The following is a 21,771-nucleotide window of genomic DNA, read 5'->3' on the forward strand; positions in this document are numbered from 1 at the left end:
AGAAAGATCAAAGAAGAATTCAAAATGGAAAGATATTCCTTGCTCATGGATAGCAAGAACCAACACTGTGAAAACAGCTATACTCATAAAATTGTTATACTGATTTATTGCAATCCCAATTAAAAAGTGATACTGGGGCCAGGGATACAGCTCAGTGGTGCAAGCACCTGCCTGGCAAGTGTGAAGTCTTGAGTTCAATTCCTGGTATCAAAAAAAAAAAAAAAAAAGAAAGAAAGAAAGAAAGAAAGAAGAAGTGATACTGGAGCTGTAATTGTCTTGTTGCTATAAACTACACAGCTACCCTAGTAAAGGGGCCTCTTTTCCACAGACATTGCTATATTTGGACCTAGTGTATACCTTTTTTGAGCTCTGGGTGCTTCTCAAAGCTGGCACTGCAGGATTTCCAAGTGTACATCAAGCCCTGTCAGATCCCAAAAATTTCCTGAGCTTTTTGGCAATGATGAAAAGATATGAGCATATAATGCCATAATCGTGATATACTCAGATATCATTGTAGCAACAGATGACAAATAAACTCCTGGGCTATTAACCTGTTATTCATTAAAAGCATCGTTTGTGTTTTGTTCTGAGGCAATGAAGAACTTAGAGTAATTTTTCCAAAAAAAAAAAAAAATTGTACCCTTGAGTTTTAGAGAGTTTACATTACAATAAGTAACTAAAAATAGAACAAAGCTTGATCTTCACATTACATACTTTATTATCTTAAGACTTTGATATAAGTATAGTATTTATTTAGGAAAATTTGCATAAAAAAATTTACTAGCCCTAAATATATATCTAGCCTCTCTCATCCCTCTTCAAGATTAGTGATAACGATAAAATACTAAAATAATTTTCAAGATTTAAAGGAACATCTAATTGCTAACTTTTACAATGCTAAGGTGTCAGACACTCTCTCTGGAGCAACGCCAAAAATCTCTAGTGACTGCTCTAAACTTGTAGTTACCTGGATCCTAGGAAAACAGAGCCTCACATAACTGAGACTGCCAGAAAGGCAATCATTTTATGGAAAGCAAATCACCCCTCAAGCCATGAGGTTTCCTCCAGAGGTACAAAGCTAAGACTGAGAAAATAATCAGGCAGACTACAGTCTTCTGTAGCACCCAAAAAAACTGGTCTCTGTTCTTTTGTGAACAGGCCAGTGTGATCTACCTATTCAATGTAATCCTAGCCTTTCACTTTCTCCAACTGAAGACTTTTTCCTGTCTTCTCTTACTTTCCTGTTAGAGCACTGGGTTGATCTTTGCCAGAGCTGTATTCCCCTTTACTTACTCTTACTTTGCAATTAAAAATTTGGCTGTAAATTTACATTGCTGCTTTAGTTTTGATTTCTGTTATCACTGAATCAAGGACCCACACTAGCTACTGTGATAACTTATCTTCTATTTTGAAGGAGATGTCTTAGGATGCCTCATGCCAATTATCTCTGAGCAATTTCATTGAACTGGCAGGTCCTTGAAATTTCATAGTGTTTCTCTCTTAGCTTCTAGAGGATATATGTTGCATGTGTGTGGTGGGAATTGAATCTAAGCATGAGTTCTACCACCAAAGTACACCTCCAGCAATAAGAAGTATGTGTCTTATCTAGACTAACTATGTACTAACTTGGACACTTTTTGATGGTTTTAATATAATTGACCAAAGGTTATGTTATGAACCTGTCTGAACTGTCTCTCCAGAAAATACCTTAAGAAGCATTATAAAAGTTATTCTAGTAATGTAAAAAGATCTTACATGTTTATCCTGTATGAATACAAATTATTTCTGAGTCTTCTTTCTGATTTCTTTAAGGGATAAATTTTCTAGATCATTGAGTACAAGCCAAGTACTTTGATTTATGTTACTCTGTTGTAACAAAGATACCTTTTCTGGGTTAGCAGTTGTAGCTAGTGCTACTACTTTGGTTGTGTTTGCAGTAGTCTACTTTTATCTTCTCAGATCTATCTGTGTTTTAAAGAAGCCAAAATAGTGAATTAAATAGAGATATTATTGCCCTGTGATCCCTACATCTTTTAGGTCTTTTGATATTCTCCCCTGGGATGCAATAGACATAAAAGCAACAAGGACCTCAAAAACTCAAGAATCACTATCAAACAGTTTCATGGGATTGACATTTATGTAATAATTCACTTAACAACATCATAACACAGATTCTTTTCAGGCACAAATGGAACATTCACAAGATAGACCATAAACTGATCCATGAAAAATTCTTAAGAAACTGAGGATTAATATTATATGTAGTATTTTTTCTGAGTACCACAGAATTAAATTAGAAACCAAGAGCAGAACTACATCTAGAAAATTCTGATATATTTGGAAATTAAATAACACTTTCAAATATCTTATGAGTCATAGAAGAAAATACAAGAAAAAATTTAAAAAAATTTTGAACTCAGTGAAAATGAGAATACAACATTTTAAAATGTTGCTACAGTTGAAGCAGTGCTTGGAAATAAATTTTCAATCTTAAGTACTCATAATAGGTAAGAGCAAACTTCTAATATCAATAATTTAATCTGTATCCTTAAGAAGATAGGAAAAGAAGTACCAATTAAACCTAAAATAATACAGAAATAATAAAGATAAAATGCAAACTGGTTACAAGTAAATAAAAAAATGTGTAACAATAGTTGATTCTTTGATTGTTTGGGTTTTTTGTTTTTTGTTTTTCTTCCAGTAAAAGGAATTGAACTCATGACCTTGCACATGCCAGGCAGGCACCTTGCTGCTGAGCTAAATCCCCAGCCAGAATAGTTGACTCTTTGAAAAAAATCAGTAGTAATGGTAAATGCCTAGCAAGAGCAGGATTTCTCAACCTAAATATTCTTCATAGTTTGCTCAATAGAATTTGTTTTGAGTGACTGTTTTGTATTATAGCATGAGTCCTATACAGCTCTATCACTGGATATGAATAGCTTCCCCAGTTTGACAACCAAAAATTGATCCAGACCTTTCCATATGTTCCCTTGGGAATGAAGTGGTTTGTCTGTGAGAATAACTAAGTTATAAAAGTTCTAATGTGCTTTTCCACAGAAGCATGACTATAAACAACAATAATAGACTTTCAGAAAAGCTAGAAGAAAGGATTTTGAAAGTTTTCACCGCAGAGAAATGATAAATGTTTGAGACGATAAGTATATTTCACCTGATATAAACATTACTCATGTGTTGAAATCCCATATGTTACTCTATCATGTGTTACCCTATCAACTGATGTAAACATTACTCAATATATGTATTGAAACATCATATGTTACCCTATCAATATTTGCAAATTTTGTTTTATATAGAAATTTAAAATAAATTTTATTAAAAAGAAAGCAAGACAAAGATGATCACTTTCAAGAATGAAAGGGACATCACTTCAACTGAATAACTTAATACATTAAAATATGAACAATTTAATGCCAATAACTTCATAATTTAAATAAAATGGACTCATTTTTGGGAAGAGTCATAGTCCCAAAACTGACTCAAGAAGAACAGAAAACTTGAATAGCCGTATATCACCTAAAGGAATTAACTCTCAACTAAATTTTTTTCCACAAATAAAACTGTGCTCCATTGGGCTCACTAATGAATTCCAACACATATTCAAAGAAGAAATAGTACCAATTTCACATAAAATAAAGGAAGTAGGAATACTAATTCTACAAGATTGGATACATATGCAACTCTACACAACTCATTTTAAATACGTAGTATCATGCTGATACCAAAAAGAAGTAAAATAAATGTTACAGTTTGGTTCTTAAAAAATCCCCCAAAGGCTGATGCACTGAAGGACTGGTCCCTACCTAGTTGGTGGTGCTGTTGGAGAGTGGTGGAAATTTAGGAGACAGGATCCACTTGGAGAAAGGAGGTCAGCAAGGGTGTCCCTGAAAGAGTATATTTTGACCTTTGCCCCTCCTCCTCTCTCTCTTTTTATTTCCTGGCTCCACCATGTCACAGTGTGAGCAGTTTTGTTCCACCACCTGCTGCCCATAATGATGGTCTGCTTCACCACAGGCCCAGGAAAAAAAGGAACAAGATTGACCATGGAATGAAACCTCTGAAACCACAAGCCAGAATAAATCTTTTTTTCTTTTTTTGCTTAAGTCAGGATCTCACTATGTTGTTCAGGCTGACCTTGAACTCACTATGTAGCCCAGGCTTGTGTTGAACTCCTGGCAATCCTCCTGCTTCAGCCTTGCAAGCTCTGGGATTATAATCATGTACCACTATACTTTTCCTTCTTTTAAGGTGATTTTCTCAGGCATTTTGCCACAATGATGGAAATGTAATAACAGACTAAGTGTCCTAATTCATCTTTAATTTTAAATTAAAAAGAAATTAAAGAATTTCAAATATATAATTTAACTTATAAATTCAGTTAATGTTGAAAATAATACAGGGACAGGCATGATGGTGCACGCCTGTAATCCCAGCACTCAGGAAGCTGAGGCAGGAGGATCGTTGTGAGTTCGAGATCAGCCTGGGTTACAAAGTGAGCTCAAGGCCAGCCTGAACTGCATAGTGAAACCCTGTGTCAAAAAGACAAAAAAAAAAAAAAAAACCAACAACAACAAAGAAAGAAAATATACAGGACTCAATAATTGAGTTAGATACTGGGATAATTAAGTCTATAAACTCATCTCTGTCACTCTCTCTTTCTCTTTCTCCCTCTCTCCCTCCTCTCTTTATCTCTGGTACCCTTCTTGTCATTTATTAACAAAATTTCCCACATTAACTGTGAAAATGGAAACATCCTCTCACTTATCCACTTAAAGTTTTATGGCTACGTGCTTCATGGGCACTATTTGACTTTTTTCATTGCAAGATAAAATTAAGGCATTATTATTCTGATTGAGTTTTGAAGAAAGCATTAAAAGCAGCCATAAAATTTAAAACTTAAAAAATCCTGAGTTTCTTAGAGTTTTTGATCAACAAACCTAGTAACCAAATTTTTAAAAGTCTGTTTTACAAATACACTTGAACCTAGCACTGCAAGATTTAATGACCACATCAATTTGCTTTTGGATAAATTTCACACATAAAACCAGACATAAAACCAAAGAAAATACAAAATGTTCTTCCTTTCTTTTATAAAGATTTTTAAGAAGTAAATAATCTGCAGAATGATAGCATTTCCTGATATTAACTGCACACAAAACCTGTCTAAATTCACCAGAATATTCCCTTGTATATTTCTTTGTTGCAGTTGCCATCCCTATAAATGAAAAGCACAAAAATTAGTTTAGTGGATTATAGTTGACTGAATAATTATTTTAATAAACCCTGACCAAGTGTATAAATTCTAGAAAAGCCAATGGAATTATGAAATTAACCCAGAAATAGCATTTTTAGTAATTAAACACATGTAAATTTTGCAATTCTTTCTGGGTCAGTAAGGTAGTTGTGCCAGTTTGTATCAGTTGTCACCTTGACACATTAAGAGACTCCTGGAGTGGTGATTAGGTGAGGTAACCCATTGATGACTTCATGGTTGAGTGGAACCTGGTTGGAGAAAATGCGTTATGGAAATATACCTTGGATACTATATTTTGTCTGGCCCTTTTTCCTCTGACACTTTCTCTATATTCTGCTTCCTAGCCTCCATGAAGTGAATAGCCTTGCTCTACCATGTTTTCCTACCATGTTTTTGCCTTGGAGCCAGCAGACCACTAACTAACACCTCTGAGACTATGAGCCAAAATAAACCTCTCCTCCTTTAAGTCATACATGTCAGATATTTTGTCCCAGCAACAGAAAAGGTGACCAATACAGTAGTCCCCAGGCAGTGATTTCAAGTTAAGTTACTGGCTTTTGGAAATGAATGAAAAGAAATGTTGCTTGGTGTTACCAAGAGAAGAAATGATTATACAAGTCACACTTTTTCGGGATACTAACTTCCTTTTAAACCTCTAACTCCCCTAAGGTAGTTTTTCTTTTCTTTAATATTGTGTGCTACTATAACAAAATTCCTGAGATAACCAACTTTTGAAAAGGAAAGGTTAATAACAAAGGTAGTTATGTGCTTGTATTGGAGAAATGGTTCCTGTCGCACTTCCAGCAAAAGCATCTAAAACTTCGAAACCTTACACATGCCCTCACCTCATGCCTCTAACCATTGTTCTGTCTTCTTCTTCTGTGCAAACTAAAACTATTTATCACTTCTGTAACCACCCTTTGCAATACTGCCATTCTTTGATCTCAAATTTAGACTAGGAAAGTGGCAGTATTAATTTGTCATTAGTGCTACTCACCAGATATTTCATGCCCCACTCCCCTGACTTACATTGTATATTTGTGCTTTTTCTTCCCCCTTGAAGTTATTTGTGACCTCAAACTTGTGTTAGACAACAACTAATTGGTGGAAGGCGAGCAAAATGGATGTTTTTCTCTGGATATAAGCATTAAGTCTCATTGTGAAATTCATCACATTCTGTTTGCTTTGGGCGACCTGACATGCTCCGGGTTCTGGAAATTGTTAAACTTGGATTCTGGATTAAGATCAATATCCAACTTGCAATAGACACATACTATAGACAAGAGAGAAATTTAGCAGACTTAAAGTGTATAAGATTTTCAGGGTTTTTGCTTCTGGTAAGTCAGAATAACTTATTCAACTCCAATTGATATGTATATTAATAATTTTCTCCATCTCTTTCACTTATATTCTCTAATCTCCCCAAGAGAATGGTATTACTACCTCTGTCCTGGAACCTAAATATGGTGGTTGTTTATCATTTTCAATGTATCCATTCTTTTTTATTTCTGGTACTGGGCTTACACCTAAGGCTTTTGCACTGAACTACACCCACAGTCCCTGCCAACCTTTTTGTTTTTGAGACAAGGTCTTGCTGAGTTATGCAGGTTGCCCTTGAACTAACAGTTCTCCTGCCTCAGCCTCCCTGAGTGTTAGGATTAAAGGTGTGAATCACCATATCTGGCTTGCATGCATCTATTTTTGTGTTCCACCTGAGTAGGTAGTTCACCAGTTTAATATTAGTCATATTTGTCTAAATTGCCCAGGTGCTATAATCTTTTTATCACTGGGCTTGGTGATGCATGCTTATAATCCCAGAACTCAGGAGGCTGAAGCAGGAGGATTATTACAAGTTCAAGATCAGCCTGGGCTGCAAAGTGAGCTCAAGGTCAGCCTGAACTGCATAGCGAGACCCTGTCTGAAAAAGAAAAAAAAAGAATAATCCTTTTTATGAATATATATATATATATATATATATATATATATATATATATATGCCTATCTAGTTGAAGGAAAGAATGGAAACAAAATTATCAGGTGTAGGACAGTAGAAACAGAATCACAAAACCTATTTTTAACTGTACCCTCTCAAATACCACTTTGAATAAATTATCTCAGTTTTACTTGGATGGCCGTATTCAACCACCCCTGATGGTAGAATCTTGGCATATTCAGCAAACTTGGTATAGTGGGTGTACTTTGCAGTCTATCAAGGTGAAGTGAGCTCCACCGCCCCCACCCCACCTCACCCCGGGTAAAGTGGCCATACTGTTTCTTCACAGTGTTGATTTCACCTACAAACTGTATGTAGACATTCTGGGTTCTGCAAAGGAGTTTGTTGATGGACAAAAGTGTCGTAGAATACCAAATTTGTCCTAGATTCTTTTTTATGACAGATAATAGCATACTTACAAAGCTTTTGCATAGAAATTAAGCTACTATCTGTGACCTTTCCTGGCTGTACTTATGGCAATTATGTCTCAACTTCTATAAGAAAATTGGTATAAATCAAAGTTCCCAGTCTCATCAAGATCCTGTAATATGCTTTAAGGCAATAATAGGTGACTTATACTCTTGCTTTAGAACCTTAAATATAAATGATATATCATTATCCAGAAGATTATCTTTTGAATCTGACAGATATTGTCTTTCTAAAAATCTTATATGGCCCACATAATCTTTAATAAAAATAGATAAGTTTTCCCAGGTAGAAGCTAATATGTAATTATTAGGTTAATTCATTTGAAATTGCCAATACTTAACAATTTTGACCATGGGCATTTCATGTGGTTTAATCCAATAATTTTATGTACATTATGTTGCATTTCCCTTTACATACATGACACAAATGTATAAGAGGAAATTGGTCATTTTCTCCTCCAAATTCTGCTCCTAATTTGCATTCCTCATCTGATAATGTGTCATTGATTACCCAATTGTCCAAGTAGACCTGGGAATCATAATTAGTCTCCCATCTTCTTCCTTTTTTTTTTCTTTTTAAAGACAGGGTCTCTCTGTGTAGTTCAGGCTGGCCTTGCACTCATTACATAGCCTAGGCTGGCCTCAAATTCATGGTGATCCTCTGGCCTCATCCTCCTGAATGCTGGGATTATATGCTTGTGCAACCACACCTGACTTTCCTTTCCCTTTACATACAATTAATGGTGAACATTATTTTCCTTTAAAATATGCTAAACTTTCTATGCTGGCTCCACTGCTACTGCCATGGCTCAGTCTGACATTTGTCATAGATGAGGTTCCCAAGGAAACAGACTAAACCATAGATTAATTAATGAAGGAGTGATATACTTTAAATGTCTTTAAATGGCACCACAGTGGAGGAAAGAGAAGGAAGCAAAGCTGAGCAGAAGGAAGAGTTGGCCTGTGATGCCTCAAGAGTTGGTTTAGCAAACCCCTTAAGGCATCCTGAAGCTGAGACAGCACTTCTAAATTATGCCAAATTGGGGAAGGTAATGAGGACTTTATTTTATTTTTTTTAGTTTAAAAATAAAAAACCAAAAACATATTGACAAACACACACACATTTACAAAATAAAAAAAAATACAAGCAATACTGAATTTTAGACAAGGTGATAGGAAATTAACAATGGTTGTTGTATTACATATTGATATCTTCAAAGTGGTTACTCAGGAAAACAAATATAGACATGTAAGACTGATCAAATAATTAAACATTAACTGTTCAGCACAATTTGTAATAGCTAAATCATGGAAGCAACTCAAATGTCCATCCACTGAGGAATGGATGAAAAAGTTGTGGCATTTTTATATAATGGAATATTACTCAGCTATAAAGAAAGAAAAACCCAAGGCTTTTATAGGTAAATGTTCACAATTAGAGACCATATTCATAAGTGAAATAAATCAGCCCCAGATGTGTAAATAATGTGTTGTCTCACTAGTGTAAGAACCTGAAAAAATGAATAAAAATTAGGAAGTATGATAGATATTGTGAAATGAAATGAAACTGCTCAAAAGTAAAGAGCAACTGAGATGAAGGAAAAGAGAATGAGGACTTTAGACCTCCACGTACCTGTACTCTAGGGAGTACAGCTTTAGCAGAGGCTGCTCTCTTCGGTTTTTACAATTTCTAAGATGTTGGTAGTTACCTACTGTCTTCTAGCAGCACCTCCAGATGGGAAGATAAAACTTTCAATTCTAGAAGGGGACTTGAGTGTTGTATCAGAACATTCAGTAAAGTCAATGGTAGATCCACTTATTAAAAGTCCCAGAAGCATTTCCTCTAGTACCCCATGGGTTTCTTTTCCTGAAGGAACTTATAGGAGGAAGGTCAGTGGAATAAAAGCCTAACCTTCACCTCTGCAGCTGGTCTCCAGGCCACATATGACATGCAATATCATTCTTCCCTACTCTGCATTCTAGATTTTTCTTACCCTCAGTTAGCCCTTCTTCTGGCTACCACGTCTCTCCTGATGGTATAAGCCAGACCTTCTGAGACTACAATAACTATGTGTTCCTCAGCTCTAAATGTTGTACCTGTATTTCTTATTAGTTTACATTTGTAGTACATACTCTTTATAGTCCTTGTTACAAGTTGGTACATGTACACAACACATTTTAATTGATTTTTTTCATCCCCTTTCCCTTTCTTCCCTCCCTGTAATGACTGATTGATTGTGGTCAACTTGAGAAGTTTAGAAGCTTAGCTAAATCAGCTCAGCCCAGGAGGCGGGCCACCTGTGCCCAGGAAGCCGTGAGGCAGGCAGCACCGGCCTTTGGGCCAGGCCCGAGCCACATAGGTGCCCAGGAGGTGGGTACCTGGCACTTGGGAAGATGCACAGTGGCACACACCAACCCTTAGGCTGGAGGCCACTGCGTGGTCCAGAACTATCATGGTACAGAGAAGCAATGACATAATTGGCCTGCCACATGTGGGCTGCGGAGGACCGCCCTGGGATGTGCATGAATCATCCCTACATGGAGAAACCCCTGGGAATACATGGCACACAAGGGGTCACTCTTGCCCCTGCCCTTAAGAACCAGAAAGGTCCAGAGTCAGCAGAGAAGCAGCTGTGAACAAGGACTCAGAGAACACGAGAATACAGACTACACCCAAAGACTCAGAGGTCTAGTTGACCAGGGTCATGAGAGCCACTTGGAAGCTGGAAACCAGGAGGACCTTGCACAATACCTTGGGAGACCCCCTGGAAGCCATTCTTCCCCTGACAGTACAGGCTGCTGTGGAGAAGCGCCTGGAGCTCTGAAGAAGTCTGCACCGAGATTCTTGTTGCCTGTGCTGATGGTTGGGGAGAGGACACTAAGTGGTTGCAGGGCTCCAATGCACTGGGAGGCTGGAGAGAAAAACCTACAAAAAATAGCTTTTGCTCCAGATGGCTCACTTGAGATGTTAGTAAGAATTGCCTCCTCAGTATTCTATAGCTGTGATGAGGAGGAGGCCAAGGAGAGAAAACAAAGAGAGACCAAGAAAAAGTAGCTGCTTTTGCTGCAGCACTAAGAGAAACAGACCCTAAGTCTGATTCTCGGGGCCCCAAGAAGAACTTGACAACTACATTCATCTGCTATCACTGTTAAAAGCCAGGCCACCTCAAGAGAAACTTCCCTAAGAAGCCTCCTGGGCCATGCCCTGAATGCAAAGGTGACCACTGGAGATCTGTCTGCCCTCTGAAGCAGAGGCCCCAGAGCTCAGACGCATCCTTACAGTTAGTCTAACAGGAATGAGGGGGCCCAGGGCATACTCTGCCTTCTCCCTCTGGCCAGACTGTCATCTTCATAGAGGAGCCCTGGGTAATCATGACTATGGAGGAAAAAGAAAACAGCCTGTTGCTAGACACAGGTGCAAGTCTCGTCCTCCTTTTCAATCCTGGCCTTCCTTCCAGCTGTCACACCTCAGTGAAAGGAGTCACCGGTGAGGAGGTAATATACTATGTTTTACAACCCTTATGCTGTAACTACTTCTTATGTCTTTCTTGTGTATCTCTGTCTTCCTGAAAAACCACATTGAAGGTACCACCATATATTACAGCAGTCATTGATATTTTCCTACTAATCTGTCCATAACTCTGTAATGTTTGTATTGTTGCTATGTTATTTTATAAATGGATGCATGTTTATTACTGTGTTTCCTAAAACAACCATTGAGGATAGTCAATGAATATTCAGTTGGTCACTCATGTATAGCTCTATTTATTTTCTTTAGAAACCACTTTGAAGATACCAAAGTTTAGTACAACAATCATTGATAATAACCTACCACTTCTGTCTGTAACTCGCTATTATTTGTCTATTTGTTTTCCTGAGAAACTATCTTATAGATAACAATATGTAAAACAACAACCATTGATAATTTCCTACCACTTTGTCTGTAATTTGGTAAGCCCCCCTATTACTATGTTATCTTTCTTTTACTCTTTAAAATAAAAATAAAAATAAAAATAAATCAGCTCAGCAATTCTATACCTTAGGGTATAGAAGGCCCACCCTAGAGTGGCGGGTCTCCTGGACAGTATAAATAGAAAATGAGGAAGGACAGACTTGCTTCTGTCTTCAGAGGAACTCCAGTCTTTGCCTTCAGCTTGGACATCATCTCCTGGCTTCTAGCACAGATTCCAGCTTCAGACTCAGATCCTTCAGCTTTCCATGACAGACCCATTGGACTCCTGATATGGACTTGCATGGGACACTGCTGTGAACTCCAGACATTGGACTGAAACCTTCAGCCTCCAATGTGCAGACACCCTCTGCATGCTTCCTCATCCAACTCTGTGGCTGACCACCATAAGCCAATCTTACAATTTCTTATACATTTGTATATTTTGTGTTATATCTGTTTCTCTAGTAAAACACTTACTGATATACTTCCCACTCCATCTCTCAATCCCTTCCCATTTAAGAAAGACCTATTTCTCTACTTTCTCGTATCTATCTGTTATTTTGCACTTGTATTTTTAACATCAAAATTGGGTAAGTGAGGTATCCCACTCAGAACGCCCTCCTAGCTAGTGGGAGCTTTTATTTCCTTGCCATTATATTTTTTACTTTCTTGCCTTGATAACTTTTATTTTCTTGCCTTTATATCTTAAATAAATTTGCTTACACCCTAAAAAATTGGGGAAGAGCTTACCAAGATATGTTCAAGTGGATATCTATAAGTCAAAATATCCCATCCTGCCTCACTATGTAAAAACAGCCCTAAATGTTCCTAATTATTAGGGTCAATTACCCCTACAAGGAGAATGACTCTTTTTCTTGTTCTCTGGTGTCTTAGTATGAGGAGCCTAAAGTGCCCAAGAAAGACCTGCAGCTGCAAGTCCAATGGACTGTTGTATGTCTTTGCAGTAGAGTTCTCTTTTTGAGAACCAGGCATGTAGCCAGGCCCAATGGCAGGCTCCTGTAGTTGCAGCTACTTGGGAGGCTGAGGTGGGAGGATCACTCGAATCCAGGAGTTCTGGGCTGCAGTGGGCTATGCTGATCTGGTGTCTGCACTAAGATTGTCATTAGTATGGTGACCTCCTGGGAGCAGGGAACCACCAGGTTGCTTAAGGAGGGGTGAACTGGCCCAGGTCGGAAACAGAGCAGGTCAAAACTCCCATGCTGATCAGAACCAGGCATCTAAATTAATAAATCTCAGAGTTAGGAAACAGAAAACCCTTCTCTTTTGAGGTCAATAGTAAGTGATAGTAAGTGTGATTCTTTAGTTTCTAGATTATGATACTCAGATCAGTTTATTTCTGATATTATAATTCCTTTAAAGTCACTGTGGCACCACTTACTGGAGACTATATGCCATGGCCAATATGGCACTAGCTCCTAGAGGCCATGTGCTAAGCCCCACTCTTCTTCCCTGGAGTCAAATTACGACTTCCTACTCCCCTTTTTGTAATATCCTGTTTCATTTTCCCACACTCCCACCCAGTGCTGGCATGCCATGTCAGCTGGCCCACCCCCTAAACCCCACCTCCAGCCTGACCATATTTAACCATTGTTCTCTGGCCAGACCCCTCAGAAGATACACCACCCTCTTACTCCTCCCCTCTGTGGTCTTCTACGTGCCCAGTAATACAGGCATTTTACTGTTTTATTACTTTCTGCTCTGCCAGCTGACACCTTTCAATTTCTACCCACAGGAAAACAGTGTCATATAAAGTTCATTGATATAGTCAGGAATTCTCAACTATGATTTTTGAGTTGAGTAAGTTTTAGTTGTGAGGAGCTGTTCTAAAATATTTTGCAGTATTCCTGTCCTATCTTCACCAGGCACCAATAACCACCCAAAAGTGGGAGAAAAATGTTTCCAGACATTGCCAAGTGTTGCCAAAGGTACAAAACTCCTCCTGGTTGAGAAACACTGATTAACGTGTATACTGGAGGTAGATACTACAAGGCATCTCATTAGTGCAAGGTACTGCTATTGATGAGCTAAACCTCATTTGTGCTTTAGATCATCTATACTATTGCTCTAGCATGCTGTCAATATTCTGTGTCATGCAGTATGGGATGGGCTCAATAGGACCAGTTATTATACTATCACTCCCATATTTCCTGTGGCATCAAATTGGTTCTTTAGTCTAATACGTGTAAGTAGGATGCCACATGAACAGAGCAAGCACTACATAAACCCTACAAAAGTAAGGCTGACTGAGACCCCATGAACAAGAAAGGTAAACCAACGATTGAAAACTCTATCTTTTTGTGTCAAAATAAAGGCTGTTTCTTGAAAGATGAAAAAGGTCTGATGGGATCATCTTGCTACCAGGAAGGTGATTAGTCTGCTTGCATATTCAGGGACTTAACTTCTATTTCTTGAAGGCTGGGCATTTGAATACAATAGTAGCTGCATTAATGAGAATTCATGCTGTTTGGCCTATGCATTGCCTTCAGGTTCTTTCCAAGCTGGCCAATTTTTCTTCTATGTCCCATGAATTTGTTTATGTTCTAGCTTCTGGGTATGTTATCTTTCACACAAAGTACATGACTAGTGGCACTATCCAAAGTTCCCATTCAATAGGAATATTTGTCCTGTCATTGTCTTATAAGGGTGCTTCTGCCAGGAAAACAGAAAAAAAGGTTTCTTATTAGTGGATCTCTAGTGTAGCTGGAATCCATATTGGTTTGTACTTACATATTAACCTAACTCACTAATGAAGTAAGATTGGATTGTTTTTGTCCTCCAACAGCTGGTCATAAAGGATCATAAAAGATAATGCTTCTACACTGTAGGTAATAGTATTGTTTCAGTATCTTAGGGATCTAGATTATAATTCTCTCATTATTGCCCGATATAAGACCACTGAACATCTCTTCCCACCATAGATGCGTCTAATAGAATAAGCAACCCAAGGTTGTATGTTGAAAGAGGTAGGCTACTACCACCACAGCCTGAACCTGCCATAAAACCGCACATATCCTGTCCTGAACTGGTGGCTTTCCTTATCACTTGATATATAGATGAAACAGCAATTTTCTCAGCTGTACAAATCTTCTGCCAAAAGAAAAAGGCCTAATGGGCATTGTGTTGCCACTTTGTGTTAATGCCAACCTAAATAAATCTAAATAAAAAATTCTCTAAAGAATAATAACCTGTATTTGAAAATTGCAGAGCATTGCAATGGGAATACCCATGACTTTGTAAATTATGAGTTTATTCAGAAAGTCTGAGACAAGGGAAATTTTTAAAAGAACAAAATGAAGAGAATTATATAACATGCTTAAAATAATAATCCTTGGTCATAAGAATTAATAACAAGGATAAAGAGCTGCTGGACATATGTCCTCACAGTTACTTTTTTGTGTAAGATTGGTTCTTAGGTCTTTTGTGATAGTTTCTGTAAGAAATAAAAAGGAGGGAGAGAAAGACTTGCAATAAGGACAGGCTTTATTTAAGATAAATAAGGGTTCATTGGCTCCTTACAGAGTAAGGAGTTCATATGGGGCAGCTGAGGTAGCGGAGAATGAGAAAGCTGTAAATGGTTCTAGGACCAGGTCGTCTATCTTAGCCCATGGTCACTAGTCCGTTTTTGCACATCTAATAGAATAAGCATCTAATAGTAAACCTTGTGCATCTAATAATAAACCTTGTGAGTCTCATAGAATAAGCACCCCAAGGTTGTATGTTGAAAGAGGTAGGCTACTACCACCACAGCCTGAACCTGCCATAAAACCATACATATCCTGTCCTGAACTGGCGGCTTTCCTTATCACTTGATATATAGATGAAACAGCAATTTTCCCAGCTGTACAAATCTTCTGCCAAAAGAAAAAGGCCTAATGGCTTTTTGTGATTTGCAAAAGGTTTGCACAAGGTTTATTATTTTGCACAAGGTTTGCACAAGGTTTATTATTCTTCTGAAACCGAGGGCCTCTTGGCCTGAAATGGTCTTTTCTATGAGCAGGACTTAGGCCAGGCCAGTTAATTAGGCGTACTGATATTGTTACTAGGCTACGAGAATGTGGAGAAGGGTCAGAACTCATGGGAAGATGTCCTCTGGACTTTTCCTTTCAATTACTAGCAGGCAATCATGCCTGAAAATCCTTCCTTCATAACCTCCCCCGTTTTCTAATTTATTTATTTTTATTAGGGTTAACAAAACAACTGCACTTTGATTCTGATAACTTTCACAATAGGAAGTTCAAAGTGCAGTAATTTGTCCTATGCACCTTCCAGAGGTCTGGACTCAATAATTGTACAGATGTTTTCTAACAGCCTTGTGATATCATGTAGTGAGTGAAACACTGTGATGTGATGTGATGTGATGTGATGTGATGTGATGTGATGTGATGTGATGTGATGTGATGTGATGTTCTGTGGACTGTCCGACTGGTCCCAGTCTCTTCTGACTACACTGTACTAGAGGTAGAAGAAGTAACAGAGCCCTGGAGCAAGACCATAAAAGTATACTGCTGTCTCTTTCTAGTGAATGGAAAGACTTTTTATCACTTTATTGAAAGGAAAAATACAATTCTCTGCTCATTGGCTACATGTCATTTACATGGGACCATGTTAATATTTTCAGCAAGATTCTGTATTGTCACTGAAGCTGCATTTGGGAATATTATTTGGTTGGGTTTGTGATAGACAATGGTCATCCTCCAGAAGTTGTCTAGTTTCAGGGGCTAGACCGGTGCATAAACTGAAGTTATGAAGTAGAACATCACCCTTTTATTATCTGGACTTTAAAGGGTTGCACTAATCTCTGCCATGTCTTTGAATGCAATATGACTTTTGATTTACTATATTGGTTAGGAAGGGGAACAGTCTGAGTCTTTTAAATTAATTTTTTCCACTATCTGCTATAATTCAAATATTTAATACCTCGTTTATTGTTTGTTTTTTTGTTGTTGTTGTTGTTTTTTTTGTTTTTCTCTGGTACCGGGAACCGAACTCACGACCTTGCGCTTGCCAGGCAGGCACTTTTGCCACTGAGCTAAATCCCCAGCCCCTTACCTCGTTTATTGTGACTATCACTCTTCCATGCTTGTAGGAAAAACCATCATATCTTGGGGTCTTTTCCAAATATTAAATTCTGTATATTAAAGAGACCTCTGAAATCAATAAACAGCTTTGGGGCTGGGGATTTAGCTCAGTGGCAAAAGCGCCTGCCTGGCAAGCGCAAGGTCGTGAGTTCGGTTCCGGAGAAAAACCAAAAAAAAAAAAAAAAACAAAACAACTTTATGATTTTCCCTATTTAATCCAGTGCTCTCAGAATCCATTCCCATCCGTATGCCCCAACTCCTGCCAGTATATTTTGTCTAAATCCTACAGAAATTTTGAGGCTGTTTTAGTTGTCTATTTGCCACAAAACAAATTGCTACCAAATTAATGGCCTAAAACACCATCTACTATTAAGTGCACAGTTCTGCGGGTCAGAAGTCCAGCACTAAGTGGCTGAGCTCTCTGGTCAGGATAGCACAAATCTGAAATTCAAGTGCTGTCCAGGTTAGGTTCTTATCTGGTGTCTCTTGGGAAAAAGGTTGTTTCTAAGCTCATTGTTACCACTGGCATAATTTATTTCTTAAAGTTGTAGAATTGAACTCCCCATTTTCTTACTAGCTGCCAAGTAGGATCCTCTCTCAGTAACTAGAAGCCTAATGCGTTCCTTGACATGTGGACCCCCCCATCATTCAAGTAGCAGTCTTTCTGTATCTAATCCTTCTGCTTCAAATTGCAGACTTGGGTAAAACTTTCTTTATAAAGGTTTATTTGAATAGGTCAGACTCACACAGAAAGTTTTCCCTATCTTAAGGTCCATTGACCTTAAGACCTTAATTACTTCTACAGAATTCTTCCACAGCAATACCTAAATTAGTGGCTGGTTGGAAGAAGGTGTATATACACACTAGGGGCCGAAAATCTTGAAGGCCATTTTTAGAATTCTGCCTATTGTAGGAACAAAGAAAAAGCACCTTTATTCCCTTGCATCAACTGTTTATCATATGTAAGCTGTCATGAGGATGGAGAACAACCTTGGGAAAGACATATCTGTTCAGCCAAAGCAATTCTATAGGGAACTAAGAACTGAAAACTGCCTGTCAGTAGCACTCCCAGCAGCAAGGAAGATAAATTCCTCTCCCCAGTAAAAAGAACTGGCTAGTTCATTTCATTTATCTCATCATTTTAGGTCTTATCTAGATGATTATGGCTACTTTTCAGCTTTGTCCTCTTCCAGTCCATTCTTTATATAAATGACAGAGTATTCTTTCTACAAACAATTCTGATTGTGTAATTTCCCAAATTAAAATAATTCCCCAGTAAACTCCAACTGTTCATGTGGCGTGGTCTTATCTATAAAAACATACCTGCATACAGCATTTATTTATGTGTGTTTCCAGTTTGGAAATGATATACATGAACTACTACACTGGTTAATATACGAGGTTACCAGTGTCAAATAAAGCTTAATTTCCTAACTATAAATATCCTAATATTTTCTCATTGGCCTCAGTCTAAAGACCAGGGCTCTAGACATCAGATTTGGAAACAACTTTACATTTCCCTTGGAAAAACAAATAATTTCCATAACCTGCCTGCTAGAATTACCCTGCCATAGCACAATATGCCCAGTCTGCTCTGAGGAGGTGGTGTTCTGATCCCAGCGATACAAGGCATTAAGATGGAAAGGCTGCCTGAAAACAAGATTGTTCGGGGATTTCTTTATATTGTGATTGTTCACCTTGGTGATTGTGAATAGAATTCAAATCAATTTAAGCAAGCAGAGGAGTTGCTGAATCACCTTGACTGGAGGTTTGCAGTCTTACAGCAACAACCAGGAAGGGGAAAAATTGAAAAACTGGCTTAAAAGTATTAATTATAAAAATACAAAATGAAATTTGAAAATTTTAATCATAATTGTTTCTTGCTCTTCTTGTGATTTCTACTAGATCACAGACAGAACTATCAAAGTCTTTTAACAGCAGTAATATTTTTTAAGAGATAAATTCCTTCTTAAAGTTTGTTCACCTGAGTTCATCACTTCTGTAGGATGAAATAAACATTGAACTTTTTCTGAAGCACATTTACATGGTATCAAAAATCTAATAAAATTAATGGCCGCATTCTTTGCAATTGTTCCAATAAATTTCCTTCCTTAAACTAAAATTATGAGTAAAGATGCCATTTCCTTTAAAGAGATTTTACATAATAAAAATATGAAGTCTAAATTAAATTTATCTTTTTACTACTGTCCATTCTGCCATATTCCTTCTATTAAACTGATGTTTCATCTTCAAGGGTTTAATTTCAACTGAAATTTAAAGACCAAAAGAAGTTAGACTACATAATAACTTTTCCTGATGCTGGTACAGTTCATTTTACGTTTTTCAAAGAACTTTCCCTTTATTAAATTTTGTCTCACAACAAGTCTGATTTTTATTATTTCCCTTTTGATACACAAGGAAAATGAGACACCAAAAAGTTAAGGGGCATATTTTTAGTTATGGCTTTTAATTAGTAATAAAGCCAGCGCTGGAACTCCATGTTGTTCAGACTGGATAATCTCCTTATTACAGAGATGATATATGGAAAAGAACAGAAAAAGTATCAACTACCTTGGAAACTTCCACTGACAGAAGCTATGAGAATTATTATGTTATGTCTAGCACACTTTGGGGTAAATAGTAGATCAGCAATAAATATTTTTGAATTGATATTTTCTCAAGTATTATCATATAAGTGATTGCCACTTACAATGGTATTAAATAAAAGGTATTGTCTTTTGGTGACAAGATACTGTCACCAAGCAGAGCTCAATCTTTTCATGGCCTGAGAAAACATGTTGATTAAACCTTAAAATTATGTCAAAAAGGGTTAAGTCTCAAGTAGCTCCTTCCCCTTTTTGTTTAGGAATGGGTTGCCATCTATGGCGTGAACCTTCCTGCATTTGTGGATAACATAAGCAGCTCTCTTCTCCTTACTTCTTAGAGCCTGGGGACCACCAGATATCTCTCTTTAGGGAGATGCTTCACAAAATTGTTTGTTCTCCCAGGATCTTCATTCAGCACTTCTCATTGCTTCTAGACAAATGACTGGGGTTAGTTCTCACCATGGTTCAAGTGGGAAATTACTTTCCTTGCATTTCAGGAAATAGTTAACTTCACCCAAGAGCTTCAGAACCTAGTATGTATCATGCAGAGTCAGAATAGCACGTGTGATATGAATTTTTAAAGTGTGTATGTGGTGGGGGGACATTACATTAGGACATAATATAAACTTAATAAAAAAGCTAGGGAACAATATATTGATATATGACTTTCCCCTTAGATTCTGAATGTAACATCTTGACAGAGATACCTGGATTGGGTTCTAATATCCTGCTAGAATGGCTCCTTGAAATTTGGAGAAAATAATGGTCTGTAGCAGATATGCCCTCATTGCCTGGGCAGAGTGTGGGGAACAAGTCTCAATGCCCAGTGTTATAGGTTCATTACATAAGACCAGAGAATTCACCAGTTTATGCTGCTACCTGGAAAGGCATAGTCAGGCCTCTTCATTAAAACCATAAAGAACACACTAGTGAGGGTATACTGGCATTATTAAAAAACTAACAATAACAGATGTCATCTATTGGCCAGGAGACAATAAAGCAGACAATTATGAAATTGAACTTCCTCATAATAATGCCAGTGTGAAGACTGTAGGATAAGAGAAACTTGGGATCATCATTTTACTATTAGAGGTAAAGCTGTCATAATTACTATACCAGATATAGGCCACAATGATAATCAAGAAAACTTGACTGACAGCATCAAGTCAAGTAATAGACCAGGATATTTCCTGGAGTTACATAAACAATAAAGATTATTGCTTGGTTTCTATGAGCAAAAACAATCAAAAGCTGGAAAATAAATAGTTCATGGTAGCCACTGAATGGATAATCATGATCCATACTTACTTGCTGTCTAGATATGAACCAGTTCTCAGACCGAGGTTCATACTGCAAAGGAAGAGCCCAGGTTCCTTTCAAAAAGGGCCAAGAACTGTTACAGAAAATATATAAAATAAATATTTAACCAAATCTTCATCTAAAGAACTTTGAGGCTTTTATTATATTAATTGTACACTACAGAAGGGTAACACCTAGATCTTTCAACAGGGTCAAAAGCAACACTGACACCAGGGCTTTCTAGTCACTGTTAGAGTGGAGATAATAGAGGCCAAGTGACAAAGTGGGGTTCTATCCCAAGTCCACTTCACAGTAGAGCCAGTGAGACTAAGGCCCTCGAGGTTATCCTTTTCCTAATATAAATGCAAAATTAGGTATACCCACTGACTAAGAGAAACTTTACCTTGGTTCCTTTTATTTTTTATCTAAGAACTAAAAGGTAGAAAATGCCAAATGGAAGTCCCTATAATCATCCCGGAACCTGGCAAAAGTAGTAAATCAAATGCACTGTTTAGCTCAGAATGACAGAGATTTGTGCTATCTTTAAGTTAAAAGAGGCAGAAAAGATGGAGTGTATCATATTATTATTCAATTTTGTGTTATGATCCCTACAAAATCAGGTTGATTGCAGCAAATAATAGAGGGCTTCTATAAATTGACCAAGTGGTAGCCTTGATAACAGCCGCTATGTCATAGGTATACTGCACTAAAACAAATCAACTTAGTTGCTGTTGAGCTGGAAAACAAATGTTTTTGAAAACCTGTACTTCTGCCAATAGGAAAGGGACCAAGAGATGGAGGGAAGGGGAAGGGAAGGAAGGGGAAGGGAAGGAAGGGGAAGAAGAATTAAAAACATTAAGAAGTGCTATAGGGTATCACCTCCCCATGATGAATGTAATCATAATGTACTGCAAGCAAGTACTAACAAAAATTTAGAAACTGTTTTAGGAAACAAGAAAAGAAAGAAAGAAAGACTATTTTCCCTCTGCCCTTACATATGTTCTCTTAAAGCACCTCAACACTAAGTCTTTATAAAATATCTCCAACAGGGTCTGACCCCTATTTTTTTTACCTGTTAAGAGTTTTCCTATCTCCCTCTCCTCTTCCTGTCCTATACTGTTG

Source organism: Chinchilla lanigera, unplaced genomic scaffold (assembly GCF_000276665.1).
Source record: "Chinchilla lanigera isolate Chin_1 unplaced genomic scaffold, ChiLan1.0 scaffold00056, whole genome shotgun sequence".
Classification (NCBI taxonomy): Eukaryota; Metazoa; Chordata; class Mammalia; order Rodentia; family Chinchillidae; genus Chinchilla; species Chinchilla lanigera.